Below are 24,589 nucleotides of genomic sequence, written 5' to 3' on the forward strand. Positions count from 1 at the left end.
AGCTTGCAAATACACCAAAGGAAAGGCTAAAATATCAATAATAAACAAATGAATTATCAATAAAGAAATACAAGATATTAAGGATAAAAATCCAATTAAATATGCACATTTAGGAGGAACGAAAATATTAATAAAAACATGTTTTAGAGAAGGAATAGATACACCCATAGAAATATACTTATCAGATGATAAGATCATACAACCTATAGAAAAAAGTATAATAAGTGCAGTAAAAGGTAACCTCATATACCAAAAATTTAAATTTATAATAAGTGCTAACTACTCGATAGCAATAAATGACAGAAACATAGATAAATCACTAGTATTATATTGGAAAATGTCAGGGATAGAACTAGCCCCAGGAAGTAAAATATTTACAGCTAGATGTAAAAACTTATATGTTTTAACAACAAAACATAAAATAACAGCAAAAAAAAAAAATAGAAAATCCTTTTGAAAGAATAGTCACAGACTCACAGTCATAGATAATAATGACTATAGTTATATTGAGATTGACATAGAAGAAAATTTAGAAATAGTAAAAGAAAGATTAAACACATCAAAAAAATAAACTATGAAATACCACAAATATCATCAAAAATGAGTAGCTCAAGAAGAATAGATAAAACTCCACAAAAATCAATAGAAGAAGAAATAAAACCACATCATTACTACATAATGGGAGTAATGGAACAACGAAAATATTTAATATTAATAAATACAGGACAAGAAGAAAACTATATTACAAGAGAATTAGTAACAGAAGATGAAATAATTACTACTGAACAATTATGCCCTGAACTACCAAAGACATTAATATATACCGAAGAAACTACAAAAAAGGAAATAATCATTGGAGGAGTACCAATAGTAATAAAGTTTAAAGTATATCAAGGAGATAAAAATATCACTTTAGGAATAAAATGGTTAGAACAAGTAAAACCATATAATTTAGAAGACAAATAGTTAACAATAAATTATGATAATAAGAAGATAATAATAAAAAGAATTTTCTTATGATAAAAACATGAAAATATATATACTTGCAAAGATAATAATAGAAGGATATTATAACAGATATTATACACCAATGATAGACACAAGAGCAGAAACTAATATATGTAAATACAATTGCTTACCAGAAGATAAATTGAAAAAATTAAAAACACCGATAGTAGTAACATGATTTAATAATGAAGGAAACATGATCACATATAAGACAAAAAATATAAAAATACCACTATGGGATAAGATATTAACTATAGAAGAAATGTATAACTTCGAGCTTACAACAAAAGATATGCTGTTAGGAATGCCATTTTTAGAAAAATTATACTCACATATAATAACAAAAACACACTGGTGGTTCACAACACCATATAAACAAAAAATAGGAGCAAAAAGAGTGAATAATAAAAAACAGAAAACAACAGAATGGATAAAAGGAAGTGAAAAAATTACACAAAAATTAGAAAATACAAAAGAAGAAGACCCTAAAATAGAATTAATTATATTCTCTATAGATAGAGTAAAAATAATCCAAGATAAATTATAATTGTTATATAGTGAAGATCCTTTACAAGGATGGAAAAAACGTAAAACAAAAGTAGATATTGAGCTAATTGATAATAATAGCATAATAACCCAAAAATTATTAAAATATAATTTTAATGATTTAACAGAATTTAAGATACATATAAGCGTATTACTAGAAAAAGGATATATACAAGAAAACAATAGCAAGCATACAATCCTAGCATTTATAGTAAATAAACATAGTGAACAAAAAAGAGAAAAAAGTAGAATGGTTATTGATTATAGAAATTTAAATACAAAAACTAAAACATATAATTACCCAATACCAAATAAAATATTAAAAATAAGACAAATATAAGGATATAATTACTTTAGTAAATTTGACTGCAAATCAGGATTTTACCACTTAAAGTTAGAAGAATAATCTAAAAAACTTACAACATTTACAGTACCACAAGGATTTTATGAATGGAATGTATTACCATTTGGATATAAAAACGCACTAGGTAGATATCAACATTTTATGGATAACTAATTTAAACAACTAGAAAACTGTATAGTATACATTGATGATATATTATTATACTCTTAAACACAAGATGAACATATAAGGTTATTAGAAAAATTTATACATATCAAAGAATACTCAGGTATAAGCCTAAGTAAAAAGAAAGCAGATATAATGAAAAAGCAAATAGAATTCTTAGGAATACAAATAGATAAAAATGGAATAAAAATGCAAACACATATAGTACAAAAAATAATTAACTCAAATGAATAACTAGACACAAAAAGAAAATTACAATCATTCTTAGGACTAGTAAATCAAGTAAGAGAATACATACCAAAATTAGCAGAGAATTTAAAACCATTACAACAAAAATTAAAGAAAGACATAGAATACCGGTTTGATAAAAAAAACCAAACACATATACAAAAAGTAAAAATATTATGTAAGAACCTACCTAAACTATATTTTCCGGATGAAAACAAAAAATTTACTTATATAGTAGAATCAGATGCCAGTGAAAAAAGTTATGGAGGAGTCTTAAAATACAGGTATGATAAAGAAAAAATAGAACATCATTGTAGATATTATTCAGGAATATTTACTAATACAGAAATGAGATGGGAAATAAATAGGAAAGAATTATACTCAGTGTATAAATATTTACTATCATCTGAACCATATATTGTATATAACAAATTTATTATAAGGACAGATAACACACAAGTAAAATGGTGGCTAACAAGAAAAATACAGGATTCAGTAACTACAAAAGAAATGAGAATATTGGTATTAAATATATTAAATTTTACATTTACTATTGAAGTAATAAAAACTGACAAGAATGTTATTAGAGATTACTTATCAAGACAAAGCTACTCAGACTGAGAAAGAAAATACAATTGAAGATATACTCAAAGCCATTACTATACTTTGTATCAAAGTGGACAGTATGGACAATGAGATACAAAAGCTAAAGACTAATGAAGATAATCTGAAGTCTAAAGCTAGTACAAGTCAGCAGCAAGACTATAAAAATCCGGAGCTAAGAGGTGACGTTGGGAAACACCTTAAAACCCAAAATGATTGTCTAAATATAGCTGTAGGTACAAGAAGACCAGTTATTGAAAAACAACAAAATGCAAATTTAAATCAGTTAATTGAAAAACCATTTATACAAAAAATAAAAAACCCATTAACCATAGAACCACAAACCTCTACCTATGTAGATAGCCTACAAAATGAGAAAAAATTATATAACCATGTCACGAGAACATATATTGAAAATATATACAAAATCCAAACCTATTTAAACCATAATCCTAGATCCACTACAACCAAAGAACCAAGTCAAGACTACCTAACCCAAAAATACATGGTTATAACAAGCTAATCGCACAGCCAAAACCTAATGCCAATTTAGTAAGGACATGTTACAATTATGAACTATTAAATACTATATACACATACGACGGAGAAGAAATAAGTGGAATACTAGAACTACACAAGACATTCATCACATATAGAAGAGTTACCAAGGGAAATTTATTTTATGTAAAGTTTTATACAGCACCATCGGAGATATTATATGAAGAGATAAAACCCCCAATTCAAGTTATTAAAATAGGACACCAAAGATATGATTATACCTGAAGATATTGGACAACAGGAAGAAATACAAAAAATAGAGATACCAAATTTTTATGCCAATAAAAGAATAATTGGTATATCAACTATTATACAAGAGTTAGCAAACAATTATTTGAACAGAAATACTATATGGAGTTACTACTCTAAAGATCAGTTAATGATATATTCAAATTTGAGAGAACTAAGAAAAACAAATATGGATGAAGTCCAACGATGGATTTTATCATTATTAAAACCAGAAGAAAGACCTACGACAAGAGCACTCAAAGCAGGATTTATTTCGCCAGAACTATTAACCAGATATTGCAAGCTAATTGGACACAAATACCCTAGTCATCTATGTTCAAAATGTAATGGAGACGACAACGTGATTCCAGATGTCTAGCTAGAATAAGGTCTAAAGAGATAAGAAGATAAAGAAGATATATGTCACGACCCGAGCCTACACCCTGGACGTGGCCGGCACTCGAAGACCATTGCTGGTCCCCAAGCGAACCCTCATCCTGGCTGACTACAAGTGGAAAACTGATTCAAGCATACAAAGCTTAAAAACTGAAATAAAAGTTCATAAGACTTCACTACAAACTTTAAGTCCAAAGAAAACTATGTATAATAAAATATATACAACTCGCCATAAAAAGGCAACTTTAGTCTTTAAAACATTTAACAAAATAAATGAAGACTTCTAAAACTCTACTGTCTATCTATGAAGCCTCTAAATGACAATGATGGAAGTCTGGACAATACCCACGACCTCCTAACAACTGAAAGTAAATGGAATCCTCCGGAAGCAATGAGGCTCACCATAGCTAACTCGAACTCTCGGATGTATCAACGAAGCTCCTGTTGATGATCCTGAATACCTGTGTCTGCATCATGAAAAGATGCAGGCCAAATGGCTCAGTACGTGGAATGTACGAGCATGTAAGGGGAATTCTAAAACATAAACATAAGCTTGAAACTTGATAAAAAGGAAACATACTTGCCTGTTTTCAATCTTACTCAACTCAAGGAATACTCCAAACTACTCAAACTTACTCAACTCAGAAGTACTCAAGGATAAGATACTCAACTCAGAGATTAGATACTCAACTCAAGGATATGATATTCGACTCAAAGATATGATATTCGACTCAGAGATATGATATTCGACTCTGGATACTCAACTCTGAATACTCAACTTTGAATACTCAACTCAATATGACTGAACTCATTTCAACATAAAGCAATTTAAAACAAGTGCAATATAAAGAAACAAACTGTTTAAAAACATGCTGTGAAATCTGTGTGTATGCAAGGATACAACATAACTCTGAAATGTATATAAAAATACAATAAACTGATGTATATAAAAATACAATAACTTCTGTGGGAGTTTCTCTAACCGACAACCATCACATAAGAGCTATAGTGATGATACAGCGATCTACCTCACGCTGCCAGCGCATCCTATACCCGGCCAAAGGTATAGGACCTGAACTGCCTAATGGATCCACTAGTCTATTTCGAAAAAGGTTCATCTAAAAAGTATGACCCTTTTCTACCCATGGTGGCTACATGGTTTATGGAGGCTGTGAGTTGTCTAAACTCTCCCCCATATCGGTGCTCAATACTACTCCCAAAAATATACTAGCTCTTATGTTTTAAAAACATACTTCTTTCTGCTGATTTGAGATAATTGCTCAAAAACTTAGCTCAAAGGCTATCTTGGAAATCTCAGTTTCCCTGCTTGCTTCATTTAGAAAGCTATTACTCTTTTCTGAAAACTAGCCCGAAGGCCCTTTGGAAATCTCAGTTTCCGTTCTTATTTAAATGTGAAAACATTTATAAACTCTTTGGGAATACTTAGTCCCCATATACTTTTGAAGAAAAAGACTTCAAACTTTACTCTTTACTCTTTACTGAACTCAAAACTTAAGTCTTAAAACAAAGTTAAAACGTTTGTAAAAGACTTCTTAAAATATGGTTCATACCGAATTATGGACATGAACTACTCAATGCAAGGTTTTCAATAACCATAGATAGAACTCAAATACTTGGAACTCAAGAACTTCAATGATATTACTAATTTCAAGAATGCTCAACTCAGAGGGTTCGTGCGGAATTATAAGCATGAACGACTCAACTCAAAGACTCAAAGATACTTCTCTTCTCAAGACTGCTCGACTTATAGGATTCATGCGGAATTATGGGCATGAACAATTCAACTCAAAGACTTTATGGGTAACATGTAATAGTCCCATGCTTAGAAATATAATCTCAAAGGGGATTAGGAACTCAATACTCAAGACTTAGAACTTGAAGATACTACTCCTCTCAAAGATACTCAACTTCTGGAGTTCATGCGGAATTTATGGGCATGAACGACTTGACTCGTAGGTCTACATAACATTATGAAACTCATGTATGTGACTCTTCTCATTCTCTGACTTACTTCCTCAAAACTTAGTTCAAATCGATAGTTGATCTCAAAGGATTCACAATTGAACTCAAAGGCTTCCTTGAACTCTACTCTTAACTCTCTCTTGAATTTGAATTATGAATTCAAGAGTTATGATTCATGATATGAAGGATCTCAATAACAATATAGCTATTCGATAATTAGGAATATAACTTTTAAAAGAAACGTGAATTCAAGAACTCAAAATCAACTTATCTCAAGAATACTCAAATCTAGGGAAAGTTTCCTAGATTACTCTTTTACTGATCTGAAAGTAGATGTAGGGTGTGAGGACGAACTAGTCCAACACTATGATAGCCTTACATACCTAGAAGAACAAGATTATTGAAGAATCTTGAAGAATCTTTAAGAATCTTGAAGAAGAACTTGATTAGAAGCCTTGAAACCCTAGCTTGAAGGTAAACAATCAAGAAGACCTTTCTTGAGATTCTCGAGTTAGTTTCTTAAAATCTCTATAGCCAAAAATTATGATTTTCATGAGTGAAGATGAAAATCTGATTGTTTTGAGCTTTTTATTAGTCAAGAAATTCGTTGATGGTTTTCTTGGAGGTAAAAAGACAAAAACCGATTATTTTCAATATTTTCCCGTCGGCTAATTCGTAACAGCACTGTATAGGTTACTAAAATAGTCATAACTTTTTACTCAGATATTGGATTGACGTGAAATTGGTGGGGTTGGAAAGTAGATTCAATTACCTTTAATTGGATAGGTTATGGCTCACGTAACTCTTAATATTCTAAGAGATATGGTCGTTTAAAGTTGACCTAAGCATAATCTTACTTCAAAACTTAATAAACTTCAAGAACTCATCAAGAACTTAAATCCATAAATTTCAAGAACGAAATTACGCTGAATAAATCATGATTGGCGTGTGGGTGAAAGAACCCAACACTATGGAAGCTTACATACCTCTGAGGGATCAAACCCATGGCGAAAATCCGCAACAAGATGCAAAAATCTCGACGAACGCTTTCATCCTTTCTCTTTTCTCCTCTTTTCTCTTCTTCTTTTCTCTTCTTGAATTCTCAAATAAAACCCTAGGTGTATTTTAGGATTATAAAACTGAACCTAATAGGATTAGACCCTTAAAATATTACTAAAAACGAATTAAATCTGATTTGGTAAGGAAAAGACCAAAATACCCCTCTAAAACCTGGTTTTGACTTTCCTTAACTGGACAACCTAACTTCAAAAGGTCATATCTCACTCATCCGACCTCGAAACTTAGCAAACTCAGCGGCGTTGGAAAGATAATTCAAAGATCTTTCCTACGGTATCTGGTAGAACACCTAACTCATCCTGAGCTAGGAGTTATGGTCATTTGAAGTCGACCCAAAACTCATACTTAACTTGCAAAATTCCAATTTAATTCTTTTTGGAACTCAAGGTGCTATATCTAATGAACTTAACACTTAAGAAATTTTTAATTCCTTGGTAAAATCTCACTCACTATGAAGAACGGTTCGAGTCTTAGTTCGAAAATTTTCTGGGGTGTTACAATATAGACAACTAAAAGAGATAAGGCAAAGAAAAAATATTTGGCCAAAAAAGCCAAAAGCAAATAGTATAAAGTAGGAATAAATCATGTAAATTAGTCAACAAGTGTAGGGTAGTAAACATTATTAAAGTATGTGCATATTAAATGATAGATGTGTATTATTAAAATAGTATGGACAAGTGTAAAGTGTGGTAGGTGGTGTGCATTATTAATAGGACAAGTGTAAAAGTAGTAGGTATGCATTATTGTAAAGTAAGTGGTAGTGCATTATTGTGCAGTAAGTAGTATAGTACGTGCATTATTGTGTATTACTGTAGACATAGGATAGAAATTCCTTTCTATATAAAGGAATGTACATGTAACTTAATAAGCAGGCCTTTAAGCCTTCAATAAACTATTTCCTAAAAGCACTCTCAAATATTTAAGATATTCATACTTAATAGATAATGGAACAAACTTCAGATATCATGGATAAGCAAGAGGCAAAAGTATATTGTTCAACAAATATGTAGAACTAATTTCATATATTCTTGAATATCATATATATGATTGAATAAATTTATGTTAGTTATTATGTATTAGAATTATTTGAATCATGATTTCTAGTTTATTAGCACACTGAAAACAGGGAGAAAACTTCTATACTATGCCAACCTAATGTTGAAACCGGTAGGCGAGGAAGCCGTTTAGGGGAGTAAACAAAGTTGAGGCGCTGATAAGAAAGAAGTATCTGTTAAAGTACAATGCTAGTAGTGACAGGAGAACATGATAAAGAGATAATCTAGTTCATAATGATCTAATATGAATTTAATCAATTATGAATATGATAAGGAGGAATAATTGAAAATAAAAAATCTGCATAACAACGAACATGACTACATACATGCTTGATGAAATGATAAAAAACTATGAAACTCTAATCATATATATACTTAAAGATATAGAAATAATTGAATTAAGAAAAATAATATGGGAAAAAATATTTAATAATAACGGATTAGAAGATATATTAAACCAACAATGGTATGAAATAGACCTACATGATTTAGACCTCGAAAGAATAGAATGGTATGATTCAGAAATAAATTCAGACTAAAATGAACTACGAATATTTACAATATTGGACAGAATCTATGGAATATATAAAACTATTAGAACAATTAATGGAGGAAAATTTATATATGTACCTAAGAACCCAATATATGTTATATCTAGAATATATCATAAATAATCTCAAAGAGATACAAAGATTAAGACCCTTGAAAAAAGAATATTATAATAAAATCTTTAAGATAAATTCCTCACCTACCACACTACCAAAATTATGAATTCCTCAACTACCAATTCCGCACCCCCGAAAAATGGTAGGTTTGAGCAATAAGGGGGGGGGGGGGTTTACTCCCAAGGGCAAGATCATGTGCTTAGATAGAAATATTGATGAGAGTACCAATCTCCTCATTCTTTTCTCCTATTCCTATTCTAGCTTGAGACCAAAAGTTCCTTTTCGAGGTTGTATTACGTCTAGGAGTCATGAGTGTTTTAGAAATTTCCATGAACTCCCCATGTTAGACATGTTTTTGAGAGATTCGTATTTTGTATAAAATGTATTTTTCATGAATTACATGTTCCTCATGTTGTTGTGCATTTAGTATGGTGATGTGATAATTAACTTCATGAGGTGATGTGATGAACATGCCTTGTTAAGTTTTTGAAGAAATGGCACATTTGCTCCATAATATTGTGTTGAGCTTGCTTTAGATGAGAAAAGATAGTTACTCCTATAATTATGTGATTAATGATGTTTGGAAGTGTTGGAATTGGCTCACTCCTAAGGGGGGGATGGTGTGCCTAGCTAACATTGTTGTTATGTGCTTATAAGTTGCCATGATTTCTTGATATGATGCATGTTCATGAAAACTTGTGTTTTGAAAGAAAATGAGTTTATGTGCATTGTTTCCCTCATGTTGTAGTGCATTGACTAGGAGTTGCCTATTAAAGTTCATGAGAAGGTTATATGAGCATGTTTTTGTTAGGAGTTGAGAATTCCTCCTTAAATGAAGTACTTTTTGAAAAGGATTGCGTATGAGCTCCATTAAGTATGTTGAGCATGTTATGACTAGGAGAAGGTAGTTCCTCCTAGGAAAATGATATAAGTTGCATATCATGCATAATGAGTTTGTAGATGTAGTTACTACTTCCATGTATTGCGTTGATCATGTTGATTTGGAGTTGATGTTACCTCCTTTGAATAAGTGCTCATTGTGAATATTGAATCATGAGTTGTGCATTATTGATGTTTTGTGCATAATGGACTGCTAGTCTTGAGTCTTTAATTTCATTAAGTGTTTCAAGTGTCATTCGAGGACGAATGTTCCTAAGGGGGAGATAATTTAACAACCCGAAAAACGAGTAAGACCAAGCTAGAGTCTAAGGGATAATAGGTGAAACTAGAGCCTAACGTATGAGCTTTTGAGTTTGATGTTTGGTTGTAGGTTGTATATTGACTTCCCGAGCTTAGGTTGAGGTGTCTAGGGATTAAACGTCAAGGTACGACCCCCCAAAGACCAACCAAAGGTCATTGGGGAGGACCCTAAAGTCTAACCCCCAAGGCTGCCTAAGATCACAAAAACTGCCAAAATGAGTGACCTACGGATGGCCAATCACAGCCAGTAGATGGAGTTATGCCCCGTAGGTCATGGGGCGTGGTTCAAGGCCTGGTTGAGGAGCTGCAGGTCCAAACCACGGCCCTGCAGCACGCCCAGTAGATCAATTGACGGACCGTAGGTCCAAGGGACGTGGATTGCACCTGCAATCTTCCCAAAGTCATCCAATAGGTGGGTTAGTTTAGGTAATTCGTTTTTAGTTTTTTTAAGTAGGGGTTGCTTAATATGGGTTTATTTCATATATAAAACGTATTTTAAGGTATTTAACACTTCATTCACTCATTATAACCCAAGACCCCAAATCAAAACCCAACTACTTTCTCCTCCAAAAATCTTCTCTCTAGAAACTCCATGGAAGACCAGGAGAAAGAGATCAACTAGGTCTTGAAGATGGGGGATTTTTCAATATGAAATTGGAAAGATTCTAAGTCTAAGGTATGAGATTTCTTCATCCTTGGGAAGCTATCACCTAAGGAGCCCTTTCAAAAGCGTTTTACTCAAATCTAGAAAGCCCAATTAGCTAGGGTTTCAACTCAACCCCATGGATTCCTTTCAAAGTTGTTCTTAATGGTTGAATTATGTTTGTTATTGATGATACTACTGATTTTAGATGATTAACTTGATTTCCAAAGAATCCATGAGTTTTCCCTATCCTAGCTATGTCTCTTTACTACATTATGAAAGTTGTTAGAAGTTGATTCAATTGATTGAATATGAGTTGATTATGATGTAATTACATGATTTAAGTATAATTCTATATGTATTCTTGATTAAACTAAGATTTATAAGGTGAATTGATGTGATTAGGGCTATACCATGAAAGAGGCTAATTGAGGGCTAAAAGGTGATCCTCCAAGAAAGATGAACTTCTTCATGCAATGCCTTATATTGGATAACCTAGACTTGAATTGATTTAGGGTAAAGCTTCTTAACATGAATTGACTTGATTATGACTTATATGATGGATCATGTTTGTGAAATGTTGAGATTGAGTTTATACGTCTTTTATATGGCTATGATTGATCTAGTATGAGGCATGTGGTTAGGGTACCTAAGGAATTGGGTAGGTATGATGATCATGTGAGGCATTGCTTGAGAGTAAAACTTGAAGTATGAGGATGACTCCTAGGGCTTTAAAGGTAAAAGATAATATAAACAAGTTAAGGATGTTAATGCTTTAAGAAAGAAACTATTCTGTATGTTGAAGATGTATATGGCATTATTGTGCAAAGACTTCACCCACATGACCTATATTATGATCACATGATTTTATGCATGAAATGAATGGATTATTGAGTCATATTGGTATATATGTTATATATGTTGAATGCTAGATGTGTTGACTCAATGTGACCCTTAAATGCGATATATGTGTATTATGTGTGATTGTGGTAATATGTGCATACTTATGAACACTTTGATAAGGAAGTGTCTATGATGATAATGTATCTATAGTGTTGATTGAAAGGTTAGTTCTCATATGCACCTTTACATACTATTTTGCATGAAATGTACATGATCATGTTGATCCACTTGAAAGGAGGAGGTGTTTAGTTATTGTGTATATTGTGGTATTGATGCAACATCCTTCTTTCCTATACCCCTATACATTTCTATGTACGATACGATATGACTATGTATGTTATGCTATGACTATGATAGTATTGTTGTGTTGTATGAAAGGCCATTATCATGAATACACTATAAATACGATGTGAAAGGTTTACTCACATGTTAATGTTTCTACGGTGAAAGAACATTCTCACTTACTGAATTTATGAGCAATTATAATGTATGTTGGTTTGAATGCCTAGTGCATTCTCTTATGACCATGAACTTAAGTACAGACTTAATATGACTTTTAAAGGGAATTAGGCTTAGCACTGAGTGGATAGGGGTATGAGATGGGTTCCTTCACGCCAGTAGTTAGGTTCCCAATACGGTGTTTCATGAGATGGAAACCTTCTACTCTAGAAGTCTGGGTTTCTAGTAGCAATCTCCCTATCCCATAACTATGTGCCCACATAGGTATATAGCTAGTGGATCCACCTTGAAGCTATTATGTATGTTTTACCTTAGGCAAGTAGGACACCCTCTCTTTGGTGTGGGGGTAGAACACCGGATTCCATGTAGCTCACATGGTCGATGTCGGTTAATGCTATATTTCCCTAAATAATATGAATATGAATTATAATAAGAACATGAGCATGTTCTATGTTTCCTCAATAGAATCTACTTAGTATGAATGGGGGTATGAGACTTCATTCGTACATGGCACAAGTAGGCTTGAGAGTGGGCATGATATGTCTCTTTGATGATATGATGGTTATGCGTTAAATGAATGCTTTATATGAATTATGAATTTTAACATGGACTATGCTTATGACTTCTTAATAAGCTGACTTAGTGTGAATGGGGGTATGGGACTTCACTTACACATTGCACAAGTAGACTTATAAAGGGGTTGTGGGGTAGGTTCTCTTATGTTATGATGTTATGAACATGAATGACTCCTTATTTATGAATGTTGGTTATGACCATGGTATAGTAACATATGTATGTTGTTGTTGGCCTAAATGTGATACTAATTAGCATTTGGTAAGATTATCGGATCTTATCTTTGCATTGCACTAGTGGGGCTTTGGGTTGCTTATATGGTAGTTCTATTATGATGAGATGATGTTGGTATTTGACTATGTGTATGAACTATGTCTTGTGAATATTGGGATATGTATTGTTTTTATGTTGGAGACTATGTTTGTAATTATGATGATATCTCTTAATTAATATGTGATGATTTGTATGTGAGTTGCTTTATGAGTTGCATTCTCCAACTACTTCAAGAATGATGTTCAGAATGGCATATAACATGGTTTCAAATGAAATGTCCCTTTTATGCATGTTTCAATGGTTTTTATTCATGGCTTCCATACTTGGTACTTTTTGTGCTAACCTCTTCTTTCTACATTTTCTATAATTGTTTCCATCCTCGTGGCTAGGACTCTAGTAGATAAAGAAGAAGAACTTTGGTGAGTTTTCGTTGTATCCGAGGACTCTACCATATAATTTTTATGTCTTTACTTTATGTTTTAGACTTATGTAGGGGCTAAGTCCCTAAGATGTATTCAGGTGTTTTTATTTCAAGTAATTAGATGGTTTTGAGACATCGTGTATAGACTCTATTATTTTAAATAAGACTTTGATTGTAAAGAAAAGTTTTAAATTTCGCTCTATTTTCCTATGAACTTATGTCTATGATTATGCTAAGGGCTTGTATAAGACCCCTTTTGGGTTGAGTACGCCGTGTTACGTCTATGGTGTACTCCTGGATCATGACAAACTTGGTATCAGAGCATAAAGTTTTTGGGAAAAGTTTAGGATGTCTCAAACCACATCTAGTAGGGTCTTGTTCATAAATGTGTAGCACACCACATTTATGGATAGGAGGCTATTGGATGCTTAGAAAACTCCACTTCATCATTCTCCAAGTCGTGCCATAGATCTATAAGCTCTTTCTTTCATCCCCTATCTGATGGTCTTTAGGATGTGACTATAAGGATGATTTATGCTACAAGAGTGGGGGAGAAAGGTTGGTTATGATGCCAATTATGGCTATGTGACTTGAGTTATTTGAGGTAATAGATTGTGATGTTGCTTTTAGTGTGAATGATGCTTCATAGTTGCATTTCTATTATTCTCTGATACCAATTTTGGGGGGTGCAGAATTGGAATTCATCTTTGTTTTATAATTGTTTTAATATTAATTTTCGCTAAAGATTTTATTGTAATATTCTTTAGCTAGGGGTTTTAATCTCGATATTTCTTTAATATTATTTATGATGTATTCTAGATATAAGATATCTTGGGTTCTTAGATGCATATATAAATTATTCTCCATTAATTGTTCTACTAGTTTTATATTTTCCATAGCTTCTGTCAAATATTGTAAAAATATTTGTAGTTCATCTCAATCTGAATCTTCTATTTCTAAATCATATATTTCGGGGTCTGCATATAGATCATGTATGTCTATCTCATAGCATTGTTGGTTTAGTATATCTTCTGATTCGTCATCATTAAATATTTTTTCCCATATGATTCTTCTTAATTCAATTATCTTTATAACTTTAAGTATATATAAGATTAAAGTTTTATAACTTTATATTATTTCATCATGCATATATGTAGTCATGTTCTTTGTTATGCAGATTTTTGTTTTCAATTATTCTTTCCTACCATATTCATAACTGATTAAATTCATAATAGATTATTATGAACTAGATTATCTGTTTATCATGTTCTCCTGTCACTACTAGCATCGTACTTTAGCAGATACTTCCTTCTTATCAGCGTATCAACTTTGTTTACTTCCCTATACAACTTTACTTGCCTGCCGGTTTCATCATTAGGATGACATAGTATAGAAGTTTTCTCTCTGTTTCCAGTTTGCTAATAAACTAGAAATCATGATTCAAATAATTTTAATACATAATAACTAACATAAATTTATTCAATCATATATGATATTCAGGAATATATGAAATTAGTTCTGCATATTTATTAAACAATATACCTTTGCCTCTTGCTTATCCATGATATCTAAAATATCTGATTGGATTTCAGATTGCTCCATTAACTTTTAAGTATTGATTAAGCTTGAGAGATTTTTGAAAGTTTTTATTTATATTAGGCTTCGCCTGATTTACAATGTTTACAAATGAATCAGTATATATACAATGTAAATATACTATTGGTGATGCTCTAATAATGCGTCTACTATTTACTTTATGACTATGCATCTATTATTTATTTTATACTGTACACTTTATGACTTTTAAGAAAAATAATTTACATCTTTACACTATTTGCTTTATCTTGTCGGCCATCTATCTTGTATCTATCTTCTTTTCTTTATTTCTTGTCTCTAATCTTGTCGGCCATCTATCTTCTTTTCATCTTTATCTCTTTTTATCTTCTTCGTTGTATCATTCCAGTTGAACATCTGGAATTATATTATCTTCTCCGTTACATTTTGAACATATGTGGGCAGGATATTTGTGTCCAATTAGCTTACAATATCTAGTTAATAATTCTGATGAAATAAATCCCGCCTTTAATGCTCTTGTTGTAGGTCGTTCTTCCGGCTTTAATAATGATAAGATCCATCGCTGGACTTCATCCATATCTGCTTTTCTTAGTTCTCTTGAATTTGAATATATCATTAACTGATCTCTAGAGTAGTAGCTCCATATATCATTTTTGTTTAAATAATTGTTTGCCAACTCTTGTATAATAGTTGATATACCAATTATTCTTTTATTGGCATAAAAACCCGTTATTTCTATTTTTTGTATTTCTTCTTGTTGTCGAATATCTTCAGGTATAATCATGTCTTTGGTTAGTCCTATCTTAATAACTTGAATTGGAGGTTTTATCTCTTCGTATAATATCTCTGTTGGTGCTGTATAAAACTTTATATAAAATAGGTTTCCCTTGGTAACTCGTTTATATGTGATGAATGCCTTGTGTAGTTCTGGTATTCCATTTACTTCTTCTCCATCATATGTATATACGATATTTAATAGTCCATAATTGTAACATGTTCTTACTAAATTGGCGTTAGTTTGTGGCTGTGCAATTAACATGTTATAACCTTGTAATTTCTGGGTTAGGTAATCTTGATTTGGTTCTTTGGTTGTAGTGTATCTAGGGTTAAGGTTCAAATAAGTTTGGATTTTGTATATATTTTCAATATAGATTCTCGTGACATGGTTATATAATTTTTTCTCATTCTGTAGACTATCTACATATGTAGAGGTTTGTGGTTCCATGGTCAATGTGTTTCTTTACGTTCTTGGGGCAAATGGTTTTTCAAATAGTTGGTTTAAGTTTGCATTCTTATGCTGTTTTTCACTAACTTGTTTGCTTGTACCTGCAACTGTATTTAAACAAACATTATTGGTTTTAAGGTGTTTTCCAACGTCACCTTTTAGCTCTGGATTTTTAAAGTCCTCCGATCAATTTAGCTTCGCATTTTTACAGTCATGTTGTTGACCTGTATTAGTTCTAGACTTCAGATTATCTTCATTAGTCTTTAGCTTTTGTATCTCATTGTCCATATTGTCCACTTTTATACAAAGTGTAGTAATGGCTTTGAATATCTCTTCAATTGTATTTTCTTTCTCAGTCTGAGTAACTTTGTCTTGATAAGTAATCTGCAATAACATTTTTATCAGTTTTTATTACTTCAATAGTAAATATAAAATGTAATATATTAATACCAATCTTCTTATTTCTTTTGTAGTTACTGAATCTTGTTTTTTTCTTGTTAGCCACCATTTTACTTGTGTGTTATATGTCCTTATAATAAATTTGTTATATACAATATATGGTTCAAATGATAATAAACATTTATATACTGAATATAATTTCTTCCTGTTTATTTCCTATTTCATTTCTGTATTAGTAAATGTTCCTGAATAGTATCTACAATGATGTTCTATCTTATCTTTATCATACCTATATTTTAAGAATCCTCCATAACTCTTTTCAGTGGCATCTGATTCTACTATATAAGTAATTTTTTTGTTTTCATCTGGAAAAAATATAGTTTTGGTAGGTTTTTACATAATAGTTTTACCTTTTGTATTTGTATTTGATCTTTTTTATCAAACTGATATTCTATATCTTTTTTTTAATCTTTGTTGTAATGGTTTTAAATTCTCTGCTAATTTCGGTATGTATTCTCTTACTTGATTTACTAGTCCTAAGAATGATTGTAATTTCTTTTTTGTATCTAGTTGCTCATTTGAGTTAATTATTTTTTGTACTATATGTGTTTGCATTTTTATTCTATTTTTATCTATTTGTATTCCTAGGAATTCTATTTGATTTTTCATTATGTCTGCTTTCTTCTTACTTAAGCTTATGCCTGAATATTCTATAATATGTATAAATTTTTTTAATAATCTTATATGTTCATCCTGGGTTTTGGAATATAGTAATATATCATCAATATATACTATACAATTTTATAGTTGTTTAAAGTAGTTATCCATAAAGTGTTGGTATCTTCTTGATGCATTTTTATATCCAAATGGTAATACATTCCATTTATAAAATCCTTGTAGTATCGTAAATGCTGTAAGTTTTTTAGATTCTTCTTCTAACTTTAAGTGGTAAAATCCTGATTTGCAGTCAAATTTACTAAAATAATTATATCATTGTATTTGTCTTATCTTTAATATTTTATTTGGTATTGGTTATGTCATGACCCAAAAATGGACGTGATGACACTCATCTTATCCCACCAAGACAAGTCAGCCTAACACTCACTCAATACAATAAAATGCGAAAATTTCATAATTTACTCAAAAATACCCCCAAAATTTGGTTGTCACGTATACAAGCTTCTAAAGTATTACAGTTGATTCAAAAGAAAAACACAAGTTTCAAATGACTTTGTTTCTAGAATAGAACGAGATCATAAATACGAGTAAGAAGGTTTGCTGAGATTACAAACTGCTACCTCACAAATCTCCAAGAAGCCTCGGAAAATAAGAGAATGGAAAGTATCACAAAATCCAAGCTCGTAACCTACAAAAAAATTGTAGAAGCAAGGGGTGAGTACCAAACCACACGGTACTCAGCAAGTAAACCTCTAAACACAAGCTAAGGGGATAGAATACGGGTACTCCTTACACCCCAACCGAACCTCCACATGAACTGCAACCTGTATAAAACCAACCCAACCTAACAGTTCACAATTTACATAGCACCTAGCTCAACAAAAATCACTTTAACAAATTACATATCCTCAACAACAACTCAATATTCATCAATCACAACTTCCACAAAAAGGCACTTACAAATATCAGCAACACACAAGATCAAGTTCATCGAATAGAGGTAATCAAATATCAAGTACTTTCCAACCACCAATAAAACACATAATCATCAAGAATGAAGGATGTCATGAGAAGCAATGCAATATGACACCATGAAATGATATGCCTCAGAATACCAAGTACTCACTCAATCGTATATACATGATACTCCTCGAAAATACATCGAGAGTTCATGACCCATGGGGGACTCGCGAGGTCCATATACCGACACGGACGATCTCTACGTGTCTGTGCGGATGATCTCAACGCACTATCATATATCAAACAAATTCTGCACAGACGATCTCCACTTGCCGAAATTATAATCTTAACATCTCACCATTCCCAGCACGGACGATCTCCGCGTGCCCAACTTATACTCAATCTCATGTCAATGCATGTGCACAATATAATTTCAAATAAAGGGGATGATGATCTCAATCAAATATCAATATGAAATGTAATCACCTCAGCTATCACAAGTATACGGGTTCAATAAAGAACACAATCACACATAAACATATAATCACATTGCCTTTTATTACCCCTTTTTCGTCATTAGAATTAATCAATGTGGACAAGTCAACCCATCACCAAGTCTCATTATCCCCAAACACATATTACAAGAAAATATACGAATTCCATACACTTAACAAGGGTTTAGAAATTCACTTGCCTCAAATAATCAAGAATTCACTCCAGCACTTGTGCCTTCCACTTTCATTGTGCTCCCAAATAAATGCAATCTATTCAAATAAATGACCAAATAAGATTCCAAAACTAACAACACTCATATTACTATGTGTTTAGCCTTGACCCAAAAATTCACCCAAGTTTATAATCAAGTTCCTAAATCTTGATGTCAATTAACATTTCAATTATCATATTTTCCAAGTTTCAAGCCTAGGGTTAAGTTTCAATTTCTCCAAATAATACAACACTAACAGTATTCATATAATATAATACATCTATTATTCAATTACATATACTTGTATTATCAAAATTTGACTTATAATTTGATAATTATAGAGGGAAAACATTTGGAAATAAGAAGATCAAACCTAATTCCTGAATCCACCGTAACTCCTAAATCTTATTCATATTGCCTAGTATTTAACTAATCATTAGTCAATCATCAACTTTCCTAATCATCAATCACATTGGCAGAAACAATTAATATACATATATAACAATTTAACCTAATAAATTAACAACTCATGCTGCACAGAAACCAACATATAATACTATCTTAATTTATATATACAACATATGACCTTATCTAAAACAAAAATGCCTAATTGTATTCTTACCTGAATCAATTATTTCTTCCTTTTGATTGTCGTCGTATCGTAAGTAGTTTTTTGCCAGAAAGTTATTGTTTTCCCATTGTTTTGTCAGTTTTCAACAGTTCAGGGCTTCTTTCCCTTATTTCTTTTATTTATTAATTATTATTTATTCATTTATTTATTTTCCTTTTCTATTTTTTTTCATTATTATTAGCAATAAAATAATCCTTTACTAAATCTGAAAATCATATCACTCATTCTTATAAGTCATAAATTATTTATAAAACTACTAAAAAGGTAAATATAAAAATAATTATTAAAATTAATAAAACGACTAAGAGGGTCGTTACAGGATAATTATAATTTTTAGTTTTTGCATTTAGATTTCTATAATCAATAACCATTCTACTTTTTCCTCTTTTTTGTTCACTATGTTTATTTACTATAAATGTTGGGTTTGTATGTTTACTATTAGTTTCTTGTATGTATCCTTTTTCTAATAATTAATTTATATGAATCTTAAATTCTGTTAAATCATTGAAATTATATTTTAATGGTTTCTGTGTTATTATGCTATTATCATCAATTAGTTCAATTTTTATTTTATGTTTTTCCCATCCTTGCAAAGGATCTTCACTATATAGTAATTCTAATTTATCTTGGATTATTTTTACTTTATCTATAGAAAATATAATTAATTCTATTTGTGAGTGTTTTCTTTTATATTTTATAATTTTTGTGTAATTTTCTCACTTCCTTTTATCCATTCCGTTGTTTTTCGTTTTTTGTTGTTCACTCTTTTTGCTCCTATTTTTTGTTTACATGGTGTTGTTAACCACCAGTGTGTTCTTGTTATTATGTGTGGGTATAATTTTTCTAAGAAGGGCATTCCTAATAACATATCTTTTGTTGTAAATTCAAAGTTATATATTCTTCTATAGTTTAATACCTTATCCCATATTTGTATTTTTATATTTTGTCTTATATGTGATCATGCTTCCTTCATTATTAAATCCTGTTACTACTAAATGTGTTTTTAACTTTTCCCATTTAGCTTCTGGTAAGCAATTATATTTACATATATTAGCTTCTGCTCCTGTATCTATCATCGGAGTATAATATCTATTGTAATATCCTTCTACTATTATTTTTGCAAGTATATATATTTTCATATTGTCAATAAAGTTCTTTTTATTATTACTCTTTTATTTTCATAATTTATTGCTAACTGTTTGTCTTATAGATTATATGGTTTTACTTTTTCTAACCATTTTATTTCTAAAGTGATATTTTTATCTCCTTGATATATTTTAAATTTTATTACTATTGGTATTCCTCCAATAATTATTTCCTTTTCTGTTGTTTCTTCAGTATTTATTAATGCTTTTGGTAGTTCAGGGCATAACTGTTCAGTAGTTATTATTTCATCTTCTGTTACTAATTCTCTTATAATATAGTTTTCTTCTTGTCCTGTATTTATTAGTATTAAATATTTTCGTTGTTCCATTACTCCTGTTATATAGTAATGATATGGTTTTATTTCTTCTTCTATTGATTTTTGTGGAGTTTTATCTATTCTTCTTGAGGTACTTATTTTTGATGATATTCGTGGTATTTCATAGTTTATGTTTATTCTTTTTGATGTGCTTAATCTTTCTTTTACTATTTCTATATCTTCTTCTAAATCAATCTCATTATAACTATAGTCATTATTATCTATAACTGTAACTATTCTTTCAAAAGAATTTTCTATTTTTATTTTATTTATTTTATTTTTTGCTGTTATCTTATGTTTTGTTGTTAAGACATACAAGTTTTTACATCTAGCTGTAAATATTTTACTTCCTGGGGCTAGTTCTATTATTGACATTTTCCAATATAATACTACTGATTTAGCTATGTTTCTATCATTTATAGCTACCGAGTAGTTAACACTTATTATGAATTTAAATTTTTGGTATATGAGGTTACCTTTTATTGCACTTATTATACTTTTTTCTATAGGTTGTATAATTCTATCATCTGCTAAGTATATTTCTATGGGTGTATCTCTTCCTTCTCTAAAACATGCTTTTATTAGTATTTTTGTTCCTCCTAAATGCACATATTTAATTAGATTTTTAGCCTTAATATCTTGTATTTCTTTATTTATTATTGGTATTTTAGCCTTTCCTTTGGTGTATTTGCAATCTATGATATGTTCTCTTTGACTTACTACATAATATTCTTCTTTTTGTCGTTTAAACCAATTTCTTATTGTTGGTATTTCAAATATTTTTTCTACTCTTAGGTCTAATTATTTTTCTTTTATTTTTTCAAATATATTATTATCAAATATTATTTTTTGTTCTGCAGATTCTTCATCTTGATATTCTTCTTTAGTTATTATTTGTATATCTGTTTCAGTCATTTATATAGTATTCATTATCTAATTCTATTACTAAATCATTGTCTATTTTGTTTGTCTCGTTTTCTGATAATTCATATATACTATCATTGCTTTCTAATACATAATCTATATACTCTATTTGTATATATTTTTCATTGTCTATTAGTATCTCTGATATTTGTTTTTTCTTTGGATTTTTAGGTAATGTGCAATCTTTAGCTATGTGTCCTAATTTTCCACAATTATAGCAAGTACATTCCGTTAATTTCTTCTTTGGTCTATATGGTCTTTTAGTTTTGTAGTTTTTTACGTAGTAGTTTCTTCTTGGTCTTTTATACTTATATTTTGATCTATATTTTTTATAGTTTCTTTTTTTATTATACTTTTTATAATACATATCCGTACATCCAAATTGGGGTGCTGTTTTATTTTTGCAAAATGCTTGGTTTTTTACTAATATTTTTTCCATTTTTATTTCTTCTTTATGTTTTTCACATAGTTCTATAAACCATCGTTGTAAGAATTTCATTGTAGCTCCTAGGGTATCTGTTAGTCCTGCTTCATTCCAACTTCTTATTACTTTTGAACTAAAAGGTTCGGGTAATTTTGTAAAATATAGTTTCCTTATTTCTTTACTTTCTTTTGTACTATATGTTTCTTTATAATAGTATTCTCTAAATGCACACGTATATTCATCTATATAACACATATTACATATTGCTAATTTTGTCATTAGATTCCTGTTTATAATTTTTTCTTTATTTTGTTCTTCTACTTCCGTTGTCATACTACTAAATTCATTTCTTATAGCTATTTCGTATTTATATAATATTTTCATAGTTGTAGTAGCTAATTCACCATCAAATTTTTTATTACTTCTTAAAGTGTTTAAACTTTCATTTGTTAAATTTTGTAGCCATAATTTTACTATTCCTATAAGTGTTCTTTCTATATATCCTGGTGTTTCTGTCATTCCTATTTTGTTATCTATTAATTGTTTTGATAAATATCCCATCCATAATTGGATTGTTTTATTTATATCTGCTACACAGTCTTAATCTAAAAAATTATGGTGTTCGGTTATTGGTTTAGGTGTCCATTTTTTATTTAATCTTTTATCCCATATAGTTTTTTCTCTATCATATTGTTCATAGTTTGCATTATAATATTTTGGATGTAAGGTTTTTGGGTTTTTTACTCCTGATGTACTAGGTTTTTCATCCATATCTATTTTTCCTGTATTTACTTCTAGATTCTTTGTATTATCTATGTTTTCTAAAAGTTCTGTATATGTTTCGCTTGTTTTTGAATGTTTTTCATCTAGATCTTTATCATTTATTTCATCAATTCCTATTTCAGGTAGATTATCTTGGTTTTCTTCTAGTTGTAATTTTTCTTAAATCTATTTATTTATCTCAACCGTTAATTTTGCTTTTTGTTCTTTTCCTTTCTGTTTTATTGCATACATTTCTTTTAATATTGCTAATTCTTTCTCTAATTCTAATATTTTAGTGTTTTTTGTTTCTTCTACTTGTTGTATTTCCTCTTTTGCCTGATATTTTATTTTTTCAATTTCCTTTTGTCTATCTATCTCTTCATTTTCTTTTGTTATTCTTACCATAACAGTTAAACTATCTTCTAATTTTACTGTTTCTTTTTCTAACATTAAACTTAGATTATCACCTATTTTCTTATATCTTCTTGCTAGATTAGAAAATACTATCTTTATTTTTAATCCATCGTATGTTTTTTCATCTATTGCATATTCTTCCTTGTTCATTTATAAATTGTGTTGAAGTTTATATTCTAAATTTTCTATTTCTATCTGTAGATATAAAATAGTTTTTCTCTTTGCTACTATAGATTTTTTACAAGTTCCTGCAAATATATTGCTTTAAGTCTATTTTGCCTATGTCTTAATCCTTGTCTTTTTATTATAATTGTTTCAGTAAGATGTTTATACTGTTCTTCGTTCATTGTTTCTTTAAATATTGGATATATTTATACTCTATTTTAGATATGATATCTATTAGTTGTTCTAATTTATAATTATCTGTCTTAGTAGTATTTAATTGTTTATATTCTGGATATATTTTGGATAATTTTCTTTTTACTTTTCTTAATCGTTTATGATTTCGTTTCTTTTCTTCCATAAGTTTGATACCAATTTTGGGGGGTGCGGAATTGGAATTCATCTTTGTTTTTTAGGTGATGCCTAGAGAGATTGGGTGAGTAGACTCCTTGAAAAAAAGTTAGAAGTGTAATTCTCCATTTTTGGAATCACCTTGTATGATAGGTATGAGAAGTTGAGTGTTCTAGATGTCCATGATTTTGTTTGGCTTTACATTCTCACCTTAAGAGGTGTAGTGAGTTTGAGGAGTTTAGTCCCGGTTTGGTAGGCATATGAGACCTTGAGTGGTGTTGGTAAGGTTGTTTGTGAGCAAGAGTGCTTAAATGAGAACCTCTCTAAATTAGAAGTTCCAATTGGGATCTTAGAGTTACTCTTATTAGCCTTGGTAGGGCTTGAATACATGATTATTAGACCTGTATTGTTTTAGAGCCCGGTAAGATTATAATGAGCCTTGGTGATGCTTGAGTAGTTAGAAAGGAGTAGTATTTGAGGTTTTAGTAATAGGGGGGGGGGGGGNTTACTCCTAAGGGGGAGATCATGTGCTTAGATAACAATATTATTTGAGAGTCCCGATGTCCTC

Source organism: Solanum stenotomum, chromosome 9 (assembly GCF_019186545.1).
Source record: "Solanum stenotomum isolate F172 chromosome 9, ASM1918654v1, whole genome shotgun sequence".
Lineage (NCBI taxonomy): Eukaryota > Viridiplantae > Streptophyta > Magnoliopsida > Solanales > Solanaceae > Solanum > Solanum stenotomum.